This window comes from Ambystoma mexicanum, chromosome 1q (genome assembly GCF_040938575.1).
Source record: "Ambystoma mexicanum isolate Mex_15411 chromosome 1q, UKY_AmexF1_1, whole genome shotgun sequence".
NCBI classification, from domain to species: domain Eukaryota; kingdom Metazoa; phylum Chordata; class Amphibia; order Caudata; family Ambystomatidae; genus Ambystoma; species Ambystoma mexicanum.
In genome coordinates this window covers 911926885-911942307 of record NC_090922.1, presented here as the reverse complement: position 1 = coordinate 911942307, position 15423 = coordinate 911926885, and positions in this window count along the sequence as shown.

The window sequence follows — 15423 nt, the reverse complement described above, 5'->3', positions numbered from 1 at the left end:
TTTATGATTTGCTTTACAGTCCTCAGAGACCTCCCTTTAGCCACTGGTCTCAAAATCGGATTTGATACTAAACGTACATTTCTTCATTGGTCACCTTTTTACAAATCACACAAAAAGATGCCATATTTTACATAGCAGCTATTCCTCAAAACCCTGCAGCTGTGGGATCGTGTCTCAACTTTTTACAGAATTTTGCCCTTTTCACTATGAACACTATTTCCAAATGTTATGCGAATTTCCACAAATGTGTGTGTTTAATATAGGGATATGCGCGTACATTTTCACAATTCTAACAATAATACATTTTGCATAAAACCACATATATTGCCATTCCTGTCCAGAACATGTCACACAGTTCTACAGCCTCTTCACACATGCAGCCAGAAATTAAATTAACAACTCTGTCCTTTTTATATTTTTCACCATTTTGAATAGCAAGTTATGAGTCTTTTAAAAATGTGTTCTTTGTTCATGTTTAGCAACAGATGATCTGCCCCTTTTTGTCTCCCTGCAGTCCAGGGCATCCCCCTCCTTGTTTGTTCCTTCCAGAGGCCATTTATGACCCCCTTCACACTTCCAGTTTCCTGGGTTGAAGCTTTGTCATTGTTCCTTCGCTTTCTGTAGACAAGATTCTGTTCTAAACCGCAATTAACACCCCCCAGTGAGTTTCCGCTGAGAGGAAGGCCCTCCTTCTGTGAAAAAAAAACTGCTTTTCCAGTTCTTGCAGTTTCAGCCAGGCTAATTAACTTCTTAAATCCAGCAAAAACCAAATTTGTTACATCAAACATAAATACATTTCTTTCTTGGCCTTAAAATCTGTGGGAAAAAATACAACAAAATATGTATTCCTTTTTGATAACAATCCTGTTTAGGTAATTTTAAAGTTTCCTCAGTACTCCTCTGACAGCTGTCATTCAGGTACCCCAGGGTACTGCATCCAGATTTGGGCACATGCTGTCACTTTTTAGATAATCCAGTATGTCTGAAGAATGTTTTGCTCTTCACATTGGGACTTTGTATGTTCAAAATGTTTCATTAGATACATGAATATTAGCACCAGACAAGATTTTGAATGTTGAGAAGTGTTGTGTTATGGGCATTTTGGAGTTTTTTGGCAACAAAGCAAATGTCATTTGTCGGCACATTTTGGGGTTTAACTTGCAAAGTGCTGCTTTTCTCTCTGCACTCTGTTTGCTGGTCATGGAGTCCACTGGCACATTTCTGAACTGTGTGCATCCCTCTTTGTGTGCACTGAAGCACACGGTTGTTGTAGGTTTTTGGAGCACACAAGGGTTTTGCGCTATTGTTGCTGCTTCTTTCCCCATAACTAGCAGGGTGATGCTGCATAGCACAGCGGAGTGGGTCAATACATCCCACAATGCAAGCCTACTCCTCTTTCGAAAGCGTTGTTTGCAGACTCTATCTCTTTCCTGGCCACTCTCTTACTGTGGCTACAGTCTATTGGCAACCTGGTCAGATCACCTCCAACCTCTGAATGTGTGGACCTCTCCTCCTCCCTCGTGGCCTTGACCACTCAACTCCTTAACTGTTTCGCAACCTCTGCGACTCTCTCTCTCTTTCTATTCTCCCTTCTGGCCCAACTCACTCTGCAGGGCACACTCTGGATGTTCTGATCTACTCAGACCCCCCTCTCTATCCCCCTCCCACTCCTCTCTCCTGGAGTCATCACTTTCTCCTTTTCTGCCAACTCTCCTTCTCTACCCCTCAGGTCAAGCCAACTCCAGCACTGCCGCCAACCTTCTCAGTCATCCGACCACTGAAGCGTGTGTCAGTTGAGACTTTACCACCACTTTCTCTCCCCCTCCTCTTCTTCTGGCTGACTCACATCCTGACACAGCCCTTTCCATGCTCCACTCTTCTATCTCTGATACTCTTGATGTTCTTGCCCCTGTCATGAGGATCCGCTTGAAGGCCAAAGCCAAGTGCAACTCCTGGTTTGAATCTGACTTTGTCACCCTTAAAGGCAAGTGCAGGGTGTCTGAGAGGAAATGGCTAGCATCCTGCGCAACCTCTTACAAACAGGCCTGCCACCATCTCCAAAGGCAATACCGGCTCTCTGTCCACACTAAAAAGAGAGTCCAAAACCAAGTCTGCATCTCTGTGACATCTAACACCTCAGCCGAACTCTTTAAAATCTGCAAGGAGCGGGCCATTCCTGCTGGAGTCTCTACCTCTTCTGTTCCTCCGAGGCCCTCTGGATGGCCCTGGCTTCTCATTTCATCTCTAAAACTCAGGACATCCTGTACACCCTCTTGTCCTCTCCTCCTCCTCCCTCTACTCTCTCCTCTACTTCTGGCCCCCGTGTGGCCACCTCTCCTCTGTCTTTCTCTTCCTATCCTCTGTTCTCTCCTGACAAGTTTTCTAGACAAGCCCGATCCATGAAAGTCTCGTCAAAACAGGTTATTCCCTGTTCTTCCAAAACCATCAAGGACCACATTGACACCCTCTCTCCTGCCCTGGCTGACACCTGCAACCACTCTTTTGCCACTGGAGCCTTGCCTTCCCTCCTAAAGCACTCTCTTGTACACCCTCTTCTCATGAAACCCTCAGCCGACCCCTCCTGCCCGGCTAACTATCACCCGATCTCCATCACTCCTTTCCTGGGCAAACTCTTGGTAAAGCGGTCCATCTCCCAGCTTAAACTTCACTCTGAATTTGTTGGTTGTCTCCATGACCATCAGTCTAGCTACAGAGGTGCCAGAAGCACAGAGGGCGCTCTCCTGAACATCCGTGAAGACCTGCTCATTTACCTTGATTCTAATCTCCCCTCTGTCCTCAGCTTACTCGATCTCTCTTCTGCCTTTGACACGGTCAACCATGCCATTCTGCTCAATCGTCTCCGTGATGACCTTGGTATCACTGATCAGGCCCTGGCCTGGCTGACTGCGTTCCTCTCTGATCAACCCTCACAGGTCCAACTTGCCAGTAATAAAGAGATTGTTCTCATCAGCACACCTACACCCTCCTTTCCTGTCACTCTCTGGCTGGCCTCCCTTGGCCCTCTTCCTGCTCCCACCTGTGAGGCTAAGAACCTTGGGGCACCTTCAACTCCACACTCTCCTTTAATCCTCACATCTCTGATGTCTCTAAGAAGTCAAACTACCAACTGTACCTCCTCAGAGGTATTCCTCCTTTCCTCTCCTTCCCCCAGAAGCTCACTGTCTCTAGAACTCTGGTTCTCTCTAGGGTGGACTATTGCAACAGCCACATTCTAAATCTGCCTGCTTCCACTATCCGCCCTCTGCAACTCATCCAGAACAGGACTGCAAGACTTGTCCTTGGCCTCAAGCCCAGAAATCGTATCTCTCCAGCACTGAAATCTCTGCATTGGCTCCCAGTGGCTGCAAGGATTAAGTTCAAGAACCTTTGCATTGACCACAAGGCCTTCTGGGGCCTTGGTCCTCAATACCTCAAACTCTCTCTTAGTAAATACCTTCCTACTCGAGCTCTTCGGTCTTCCAACTCCAACTCCATCAAGGTCAGTCGCTTCTCCAAGCAACAAGTTGGAGGTAGATCTCTTTCTTTGGCTGAGGCCTCCCTCTGGAACAGCCTCCTGCCTCTCTGAAACTCAAGGAGAACCATCTCCGTTTCCAAAAGCATCTCAAGACCTTCCTCTTTGCTTCTGCCATTGCTCTTCCTCTCCCCTGCTGATTTCCTGTCTGATACTGCACTGGTCACCTGGCTACCCTCTGATTTGGGTCACAGGTCTATACCTGCCCAGTTGCACACACGCACAGCCTCCTGGCAACCCTTGCAGTTGGGTGTGTATCTGTAACCCTACAGTCCCCCTCCCTGCAATTTTGGATACCTGCTGTCTGCACTTACCCTTGCAACTGCCACCTGCTGGCCATACTTCTTGTTATTGTTTGATCCCATGTACAGCACTGCCCCCTCCCCTTTCCCCTGGTACTTTTCCCCTCAACCCTCCCCTACACTTGCGCGATCTCATTGTCATTTGGCCTAGTAAGATCGTTGTCACTATCCTCCCTCTGTTCCCCCTTCCTTGCCTCTTCGTACATTGAAACACTTGCGTATAGGTGCATTACAAATGCCATATCATATCATATATCATTTATATCGGCCGTTCTCCACAGGACACTCCACAAACTTCCAGCCAATGGCAGAAGAGGCCCAATCTTCCGAAACTCTGAAGTAAAACTAGTTTAGATCTGAAACCTTCTGCACTGCTTCCACATGAATTTAAGGCCCTTGGAATGTGCATTTTTTAATGGGTGGGATTACACAAGAATAATTCTCCAAATAACCGGGCAAACTCAAGAAGATGGCAAGTTACTGTGTTATTAACAATTATCTAAAACTGAGGGCCTCATTACGACCCAGGCGGTAAGTTACCGCCTGGGCCGTGACTTTACCACCATGGCGTAAACTACGTTCATAAACTACGTTTACGCCATGGTGAGAGGCGGACTTACCGCCCCATTCCAACCTTGGCGGGGCGGTAAATCCCCATTTTCCCATTTTCCCTTCCCCATTCCCATTTTGCCCCATAGGGCATAATGGGAGTGGGGAAGGCGTTAATTACGCCACCGTAAATTACGGTGGCGTAATTAACTCTATGGTCCCTTAGCGCCATGGATTTTAGGGACCTCGTACTCAGGCGGTAAGGGTCGGCGCTGTTTACGCCGCCGTAAAACCCTAACCGCCTGAGTCGTAATGAGGCCCTGAGAGTTTAAAATGAACATCAACAGACATACGCTCAGTCTCTCAATTATTTCCACAAAAATACACTTCATATACAACATTATGCGTGAGAGTGATGTCATACTACGCGGCAATAGTGAAAAACCTATCAAGGGTCAGGAATGGTTAAGGGAAACATCAAGATATACAATCGTATAGGAGCTAGGATTGTTATTGGCTGTCCTTTATCAGGTGGACAATTTATGCCTACCTCTTCAAACATGTAATTTAAGAAAAAATAGTTACACCGCGTGTCATTGGTCTTCTAACCTATAAGGTCCTTTGTTATCCCAACTAATACAATTGGTTGGCACTCTTTTGACATGTCTGAAAACATTTGGTTCATTTGTCAGCACATAAACCGAGACACAGGTGCAGGGAGATAGGACATGTAGCTACCTCACCACCCAATTAGCCCAAGATCTCTCATCACATGTCCTGGGAATGCACAGGAGTGAGGTCACTCACTATTTTGTCTGAAACTCCAAGTTCAAACTCTATTTTCATCCTTGGCATCCAGGCCGCGGGTCACTGTGATCAGGAGTAGTGCAACGAGTGACCTCTGCAGGTTGCATTGACACCAGTGAGGCATTTCTATCTTTGAGAAGGACCAATCTGTCATGCTGCCGTGGAACTGTGGGTGATCTTTAGACACCGTCAGAACTCTGTGCCCATGCTTAACTTCAATGCAAAACAGGAGAGCAGTCCTGAAAAAAACTAGCCATTTAGCGCTCATATATTTCATGTATAGAAGACAATAATGTGAACTGTACATTGTGCCGCCTCGTAGACCTTGATCATATGATTGTATTCATTACATATGGCTACATTTCTGTTTGGAAAAAATGTAATTTGCGACAACATAATAAACTGTGATTCAAGAAGTGCATCAATTCTGAAGCCTGAATGAACAGTATAGGATAATTGTGCTAACAACACTTGGCATATTTTGCTTTTTCTGCTCACCATCTTGACACTTTTTCACATTTTCCCACACCATTTTCTGCTCCTTTTGTTGTGTTTTTAGTGATTCATTTAAGATGTACATAACATGTGTTCTGTGACATGTATGTGTTGAAGCCAGCATATTGTGCTGACAAAGAATTATTAAATGATATAAAATGATCATTTAAGGGTATTCATCACCCTCTGTTCCCCACTTACTGTTGAATGAAATTGTCTTGGCCTTGCAGGGTATTCTCATCCTGGGAATGCACAGGAGTGAGGGCCCTCACTATCGTGTCTGGAACTCCAAGTTCGAATTCTTGGCGCATGTGACAAGAGACCACTATTTGGTCCACTCTGCACTTTTCAAATGCTTTAAAATGACAACTTGCCATCCTTTGTGTTCTTTCTTGTACCTTAACAAAAGCAGATTCATCCTCCGCACACTCGTTCTTCTTCAGAGTAGATAGCTGACCTTGATTTCTAGGATCTTGACACTAGGCCAGGCAGCCTCGCCACGCAGCTTCGGCAACCTGTTATTCTACTGCGATACAGCTTTTCATTCCACGTTCATGGTTTCTGGCTTATTTATTTCATGATACCAATGTCCAGTTTCTCTACAGTGGTGGATTTGCCTGAATTCTATTCACTACTTATAGCTGGCCTATATGATGACTTGATCTACCTTGCGTTTCAGCATCTGTATATTCATTGAACTTTTGTTTTCTACAGCACTTTGTTAACATGTAATATTCGTCTTTACCACTTTAATAGTCCACTTGATTCTTTACTTCGTCATTTGTCCTCTAGTATCCAAGCATCATTTTCATTCAGTATCTCGGGACGTCGTGCACACTTATCTTATGATGTAATCAGCTAATTTTCCTAGCTCTTTCTCATATTCCTTCAGGGATTTCCTCCTTAGATTGTCATCAATTCGAGGGTACATTCAATAGGGTTGTCTCAATGGATATCTCCTTCCAAATACTCACTGCAGTATTGGTACTACAGCTGGTGTCAGGCCCGTGTCTCTAATACAAAGAGGTAGGGGGCGGGATCTCCTGCAAATGTATACATCTGCTCCTTTACATGTCTGTATTTGAGGCGGGGGTGTTTTTGCATCTATTAGATCTAATACAGGCTGTTATGATTTATCTTGAGAGTACTTCATCTTTTCAGTTCTCTAAAGTGACCTCTGTTTATTTTGGGATTGATCAAATGTGAAAAAATATATCCACTAATTATTTTTTTTGCCACTACTTGCTAGATGAGTTTTCAGTGGTATTTGCATTTGTTCACATAGCTTACTACACATGAAACAAGATACAATATTATGACCATCTATTTTCCAATGTCTTTCAGATGAGTCTTGATTCTGGTGTTTGAATGCTTATGTAAGATATTATACTTCAAAAAATGATACATGAACCTATGGCCATTTGTTTGTCAATGAACAACACAGGGCTGAAACATTTTGTTTTGCCAGTGCTCGTTTGATGAGTTTTAAGTCATATGCTTGTACGTCATATTACATCCCTAAACTATCGGTTTTACATATGCTTGTTTGAGACAGTTTAAGGTGTATGCTCATTGAGAATATGCAACTTTTAGAAAAGAGATATAAAGTTATAACAATTTATTTGTCAATGAACAACTACAAATGGCACAACTGTTGCTTTGCAAATGCTTGTAAATTGAATAGTCTTGAGGTAAAATCTCATCAAAGCATGGGGAGGAGTCACTATGAAACCAAGTCTCAGCCAAAAATAATTAGTCCAATTACATTGCTGGATCATTTCTGAATTTCATTGAATGTGCAATAGCAGATCTACCATCATTGAACAGGGTGACTGACATTGAGCCACTACCCAGTACTACCCAGGCTATTCAGGTAAACACTAAGGGCCTCATTACGAGGTGGGCGGTAAGGGATTACCGGCTCCAGTAAGGGCACTGGTGCTGGTAATCCCTTACCGCCCTACTACGAGTTCCCTTTGCGGGTCGTTCCTGAACGCCTGGTTTTAGCAGGCGTTAAGGACGGGAGCCGCAAAGGGATACCGGGGTCAATAACGGTACCGCAATTCGCAGTACTGTTATTGACGCCTTTCCCTTCCCATTGAGCCCTGGTGAATGGGGAATTACCGGTCCCGCCGACCTCGGAATGGACTGGTAATTGCTCCTTTCACCAGGCCGGAGTCGGAAGGGTTTTGGAGGGAGCCATGGAGCTAATAGCGCCATGGCTACCTGCAACCTCGTAATGAGGCCCTAAGACTCAGAATTCAAGCAGATAGACCGTAGGATTACCAGACACAATAGAGAGGGTATTCAAGCATTGCTTGGAATATATAGTTTCGAATGCCAAAGTTTCGGAAAAGAAAATTCATTGAAAAAATGCTTTTTTTTTGTCTGTAAAGTTTTTTTTTTACTATAATGGGTTTTGAGGGGTAAAAAAAACGGGGGTTAGGTGAGGGACTCCCCCAATTTTTTCCGAAACTTTGCCATTCGAAACTTTGCCATTCAAAACAGTCTCTGGGAACCATAGAGAGTTGCAAAAAATAAGAATGCGGCACAAATAATGATCGAATGACAACCAAGAACCTAAGCGTATACTCTGTCAACACTAGACCAGAGACCAGAAAATGCTGCTGATGCTTTCAACTTGCTCACTGAACAGAGTTTTACCAATGTTTCTGGGTATTTCACAAACCTGGCTTTTTATCAACCTCACCTCTATAAATGACAACACCCACTGTTAACTATTTCGTGGTCGATCAAAATGGGGAAATCAAAATAGGAGGTGTAAAGGCCACATTATATCAAGAAAATGTAAAGGGACTCTAATACCCAACAAACATTCTTACTCATTTGAGCACATTGCCGCTATCAGCCTAATTCACAGATCGTTTTCCAATGGGATTCTGCAATTATAAAACGCTTCTATTAATTAGGGCTTAAGTGTAGCCAATATTCTGAAACAACAGCTGTCATACTCAAGCATGGAGAACCCCAGAAAATAATCTTTACTCGCAAAACCAATGGCTGAAACTCATCAATGACCGAGCAAACATTAAAAAAGTTATAATACCGGGAATATTAAACCTTCGTGTGGAGAGTAAGATTAACAAAACTACACATTCCTCAATAAAATAGAATCCCTTGGATTTATCAAAACACACTGGGCCTCATTACACGGTAGGCGGTAAGGGTTTACCGGTACCGGTAAGGGCACTGGTACCGGTAAACCCTTACCGCCTTACTACGAGGTCCCTTTCCGGGACCCAACCTTTACGGCTGGTTTTACCAGCCTTTAAGGAACGGGCCAGCAAAGGGACCTTGGTGCTAATTACGGTACCCCAATTTGCGGTACCGTAATTAGCTTCTTCCCCATTCCCATTAAGCCCTATGGGGGCAAAAATGGGAATGGGGAAGTGCCTTGGTGAATGGGGAATTACCGGCCCCGTTCACCTTGGAGTAGGGCGGTAATTCCGCCATCGACCAAGGCGGACACAGTATAATACCCGCGGCAACCATGGTGCTAATAGCGCCATGGTTACCGCCTACCATGTAATGAGGCCCACTGACAAGTACACACTTGATTTACCATTCACATGGACAGTACCTATTGATGAACGGACATTTTTAGACGAACCACTATTTAGTCAATGTAAAAATACTATTGCCTTTGAACATTAAATATATGAAGATTAATACAACCATATGGAGACCCCATAGAGTTATCAACAGTGAACACTTTAAAACTACGTGCGTTGAGGGAATAGTTATTAGGTGAACGGCAACACACCATAGCAATACTATTCTCATCCTCCTGATAAAAATTGAAACAAGACCAAACGAATGAACAAATGTTATAACCTAGAAATGGCCATTCCCAATAAAAAATGGAGGGTGCGAGAGAGCGCAGAGTTAATCCAATTCTAATATGGTCCAAATGTCATGACTGTAACATGCTGGAGCTATGTATGAGTGCTGAAAAGCGCCAAATAGCAGTTCTACGAACTTAGGATTCTAGAGGCACACACTACGAAGTTAACCTTTCTCCATAGCGAAGGAACTTAGAAACTAAGTGATGACATGAACAAAGCTTTCATTACAAAAAAAGGCAAAATCCAAGAAAATATGATTAAAATAAAAGACACATAGGCCCTCATTACGAGATTGGTGGTAGTGATGGCGCTATTTGTAGATTCATTCAAAACCTTCTACCCATCACTTTTGTGGTCAGTTTGTTTCTCCTTGTGAGAGAGGGTATGCCCAGACGTGGGTCCCTTGCTAGCTGCGCCACAGGGAACCAGGCTGCACCTCACTGAGGAGGTCCAACAAGGCCGAAACATGTCTGGGGTTGCTTGGTTTTCTGTGCAGAGGGGACCTGGCCTAGCAGTTCGGGCAGGGCTGCTACCTTCGGTGGCGGCAGCTGCTGACTGATTTGCACATGGCTGGTCCCCTTTTGCAATGGCGCAGACGGGCTAAAAAACGGTGGTGTGGAAGGTTGCCCAGAGCAATTGCCAGTGGTTTAGATTCATTCAAAACCTTCCACCCATCACTTTTGTGGTTAGTTTGTTTCTCGTTGTGAGAGAGGGTATGCCCAGACGTGGGTCCCTTGCTCGCTGCGCCACAGGGAACCAGGCTGCACCTCACTGAAGAGGTCCAAGAAGGCCGAAACATGTCTGGGGTTGCTTGGTTTTCTGTGCAGAGGGGACCTGGCCTAGCAGTTCGGGCTGGGCTGCTACCATCGGTGGCGGCAGCTGCTGACTGATTTGCACATGGCTGGTCCCCTTTTGCAATGGCGCAGACGGGCTAAAAAACGGTGGTGTGGAAGGTTGCCCAGAGCAATTGCCAGTGGTTTAGATTCATTCAAAACCTTCCACCCATCACTTTTGTGGTCAGTTTGTTTCTCCTTCTGAGAGAGGGTATGCCCAGACGTGGGTCCCTTGCTCGCTGTGCCACAGGGAACTAGGCTGCACCTCACTGAGGAGGTCCAACAAGGCCGAAACATGTCTGGGGTTGCTTGGTATTCTGTTCAGAGGGTACCTGGCCTAGCAGTTCGGGCTGGGCTGCTACCTTCGGTGGCAGCAGCTGCTGACTTATTTGCACATGGCTGGTCCCCTTTTGCAATGGTGCAGACGGGCTAAAAAAAGGTGGTGTGGAAGGTTGCCCAGAGCAATTGCCAGTGGTTTAGATTCATTCAAAACCTTCCACCCATCACTTTTGTGGTCAGTTTGTTTCTCCTTGTGAGAGAAGGTTATGCCCAGACGTGGGTCCCTTGCTCGCTGCGCCACAGGGAACCAGGCTGCACCTCACTGAGGAGGTCCAACAAGGCCGAAACATGTCTGGGGTTGCTTGGTTTTCTGTGCAGAGGGGACCTGGCCTAGCAGTTCGGGCTGGGTTGCTAACTTCGGTGGCGGCAGCTGCTGACTGATTTGCACATGGCTGGTCCCCTTTTGCAATGGCGCAGACGGGCTAAAAAACGGTGGTGTGGAAGGTTGCCCAGAGCAATTGCCAGTGGTTTAGATTCATTCAAAACCTTCCACCCATCACTTTTGTGGTCAGTTTGTTTCTCCTTCTGAGAGAGGGTATGCCCAGACGTGGGTCCCTTGCTCGCTGCGCCACAGGGAACCAGGCTGCACCTCACTGAGGAGGTCCAACAAGGCTGAAACATGTCTGGGGTTGCTTGGTTTTCTGGGCAGAGGGGACCTGGCCTAGCAGTTCGGGCTGGGCTGCTACCTTCGGTGGCGGCAGCTGCTGACTGATTTGCACATGGCTGGTCCCCTTTTGCAATGGCGCAGACAGGCTAAAAAACGTTGGTGTGGAAGGTTGCCCAGAGCAATTGCCAGTGGTTTAGATTCATTCAAAACCTTCCACCCATCACTTTTGTGGTCAGTTTGTTTCTCCTTGTGAGAGAGGGTATGCCCAGACGTGGGTCCCTTGCTAGCTGCGCCACAGGGAACCAGGCTGCACCTCACTGAGGAGGTCCAACAAAGCTGAAACATGTCTGGGGTTGCTTGGTTTTCTGTGCAGAGGGGACCTGGCCTAGCAGTTCGTGCTGGGCTGCTACCTTCGGTGACGGCAGCTGCTGACTGATTTGCACATGGCTGGTCCCCTTTTGCAATGGCGCAGACGGGCTAAAAAACGGTGGTGTGGAAGGTTGCCCAGAGCAATTGCCAGTGGTTTAGATTCATTCAAAACCTTCCACCCATCACTTTTGTGGTCAGTTTGTTTCTCCTTGTGAGAGAGGGTATTCCCAGACGTGGGTCCCTTGCTCGCTGCGCCACAGGGAACCAGGCTGCACCTAACTGAGGAGGTCCAACAAGGCCGAAACATGTCTGGGGTTGCTTGGTTTTCTGTGCAGAGGGGACCTGGCCTAGCAGTTCGTGCTGGGCTGCTACCTTCGGTGGCGACAGCTGCTGACTAATTTGCACATGGCTGGTCCCCTTTTGCAATGGCGCAGACGGGCTAAAAAACGGTGGTGTGGAAGGTTGCCCATAGCAATTGCCAGTGGTTTAGATTCATTCAAAACCTTCCACCCATCACTTTTGTGGTCAGTTTGTTTCTCCTTCTGAGAGAGGGTATGCCCAGACGTGGGTCCCTTGCTCGCTGCGCCACAGGGAACCAGGCTGCACCTCACTGAGGAGGTCCAACAAGGCCAAAATATGTCTGGGGTTACTTGGTTTTCTGTGCAGAGGGGACCTGGCCTAGCAGTTCGGGCTGGGCTGCTACCTTCGGTGGCGGCAGCTGCTGACTGATTTGCACATGGCTGGTCCCCTTTTGCAATGGCACAGACGGGCCAAAAAACAGTGGTGTGGAAGGTTGCCCAGAGCAATTGCCAGTGGTTTAGATTCATTCAAAACCTTCCACCCATCACTTTTGTGGTCAGTTTGTTTCTCCTTGTGAGAGAGGGTATGCCCAGACGTGGGTCCCTTGCTCGCTGAGCCAAAGGGAACCAGGCTGCACCTCACTGAGGAGGTCCAACAAGGCCAAAACATGTCTGGGGTTGCTTGGTTTTCTGTGCAGAGGGGATCTGGCCTAGCAGTTCGGGCTGGGCTGCTACCTTCGGTGGCGGCAGCTGCTGACTGATTTGCACATGGCTGGTCCCCTTTTGCAATGGCGCAGACGGGCTAAAAAACGGTGGTGTGGAAGGTTGCCCAGAGCAATTGCCAGTGGTTTAGATTCATTCAAAACCTTCCACCCATCACCTTTGTGGTCAGCTATTTGCACCATGTCTGCCGCCAATAACGGGTCCGGCACCGGTGTTGTTCAATGGGCACTTACTGGTGCAGTCCGACCCTGGCGGGACCGGTAAGTCCCCATTGAACAAACCATTCCCCATTCCCATTTGAGCCCCAATAGGGCTCAATGGGAATGGGGAGGGTGCTAATAACGGCTCGCGAATGGCAACCCGCTATTAGCACCCTGGTCCCTGAGTGGGACCCATAAGGGACGTGTGGTCAGACCACACATTCCTTACGGTTCCCTCCAAGGGATCTCGAATTAGGGCAGTAGGGGATTACCGGCACCGGTCTCCTAACCGGTGCCCGGTATCCCTTAACGCACTACTCGTAATGACCCCCATAGGACAGTGGGGTCATTCCAAGTTTGAAGGTAGCCATGGCTGCCTCCAAAGTTGGGTATGGGTATGGGTAGTCGGAATGGGGACTTAACAGGTCATTCTGACCTTGGAGGATCCGGTAAGTCCCCATTCAGAATGCCATTCCCATTCCCATTTCAGCCCCCATAGGGCTCAATGGGAATGGGGAAGGAGCTAATGACGGGCCCGCAAATAGCGGGCACGTTATTAGCTCCATGGTCCCTTAATGGCTCCCGCTAAGGGCGGCTGGTAAAACTAGCCGGCCTTAGTGGGACCCGCTAAGGGACCTCTGAATACGGAAGTAAGGGGTTACCGGCACCGGCATCCTTACCGGTGCCGGTAACCCCTTACCTCCAAACTCAGAATGACCTCCAGTGTCTCCCGCCACCACTGCAATCAGCCGCATCCTGCTAAATGTCTTCAAAGGGCCTAATTACGACTTTGGAGGTAGCCATGGCGTGTCCGGGTCCGATCTGGTGGAGTGGGGACTTACCGGGACATTCCATGCTAGGCAGACCCGGTAAATCCCCATTCCAAAAGCCATTCCCCATTCCCATTTGAGCCACCATAGGGCTCAATGGGAATGGGGAAGGCGCAAATAATAGGTTTGCTAATAGCGGGCCTGTTATTTGCTCCCTGGTCCCTTAACGGGACCCGTAAGGGACGTGTGGTCCGACCACACGTCCCTTGCGGGTCCCGCTAAGGGACCTCGGAATTGGGCGGTAAGGGATTACCAGCACCAGTCTCCTTACAGGAGCCCGGTATCCCTTACAGCCCAACTTGTAATGAGGCCCTTCGAGTGTAAAAATAGGGCCTCATTACGAGTTTGGAGGTAGCCATGGTGTTATTAGCACCATGGCTGCCTCCAAACCGGGCTCCATTACCGGGTTCCTGCAATGAGGAATAACCGGGTCATTCCGACATAGGAGGACCCAGTAATTCCTCCTTGCAGGAACCATTCCCCATTCCCATTCGAGCCCCCATAGGGCTCAATGGGAATGTGGAGGGAGGTAATAACGGGCACATTACAAGTGGCCTGTTATTACCTCCCTCTTCCCCTCGCAGGACCCGGAAAAGATGCCTGGTTTTACCAGACGTCTGATCCAGGTCCCGCAAAGGAAACCTCGTAATCAGCGCTCCCGTAATGAAGAGGGCCGGTCGCATACCGGCCCCCTTCATTACGGGAGCGCCAGGGTCGTAATGAGGCCCATAGTCATAAAAAACAGCTATGAAAATGAGAAAGCAACTAACAGACTTGGCACCCTTTGCTCTGCTACAGTTATCACAGACTTAGGGCCTCATTACGACTTTGGAGGTAGCCATGGCGCTATTAGCGCCATGGCTGCCTCCAAAATCATGTCCAGGTCTGGTCTGGTGGAGAGGGGACTTACCGGGACATTTTGCCCTAGGTGGACGCGGTAAGTACCCATTCCGAGGGCCTCATTACGACTTTGGAGGTAGCCATGGCGCTATTAGCACCATGGCTGCCTCCAAACTCATGTCCGGGTCGGGTCTGGTGGAGAGGGGATTTACCGGGACATTCCGCCATAGGCGGACCTGGTAAGTCCCCATTCCAAATGCCATTCCCCATTCCCATTTGAGCCCCCATAGGGCTCAAATAGGAAGGGAGAAGGCGCTAGTAACGGCCCCATTATTAGCTCCAAGGTCCCTTAACGGGACCTGTAAAGAACGTGTGGTCAGACCACACGTCCTTTAGGATTCCCGCTAAGGGACCTCGGAATTGGGCGGTAAGGAATTACCGGCACCGGTCTCCTTAATGGTGCTCGGTATCCCCTACCACCCACCTCGTAATGAGGCCCTTAATGCACATGGTGGCATCCAGCATAACACGCTTTGTCAATTCCTCCCTACAATCAGGGGAGATACAAACATATCACAAAATTCCACCTATAAACAAGACCACTGATGCTCTCAGGCTATTGATTAATAACAGGCCAATTACCGACATACATGCCCTTTCATGAATCCTAGAAACATTAGCGACTAGACAACCACATGTGCACAGTAAATCCAAAAAAGCGTGACACAGCAAGCAATGCACTTTCCCACCTCCCTCCGCTATATTTTTCAATTCGTTTTTTTGAAAAGAAAGTATCATTAAAAAAAAAACATTGAAAAAAGGTCAGTCGATG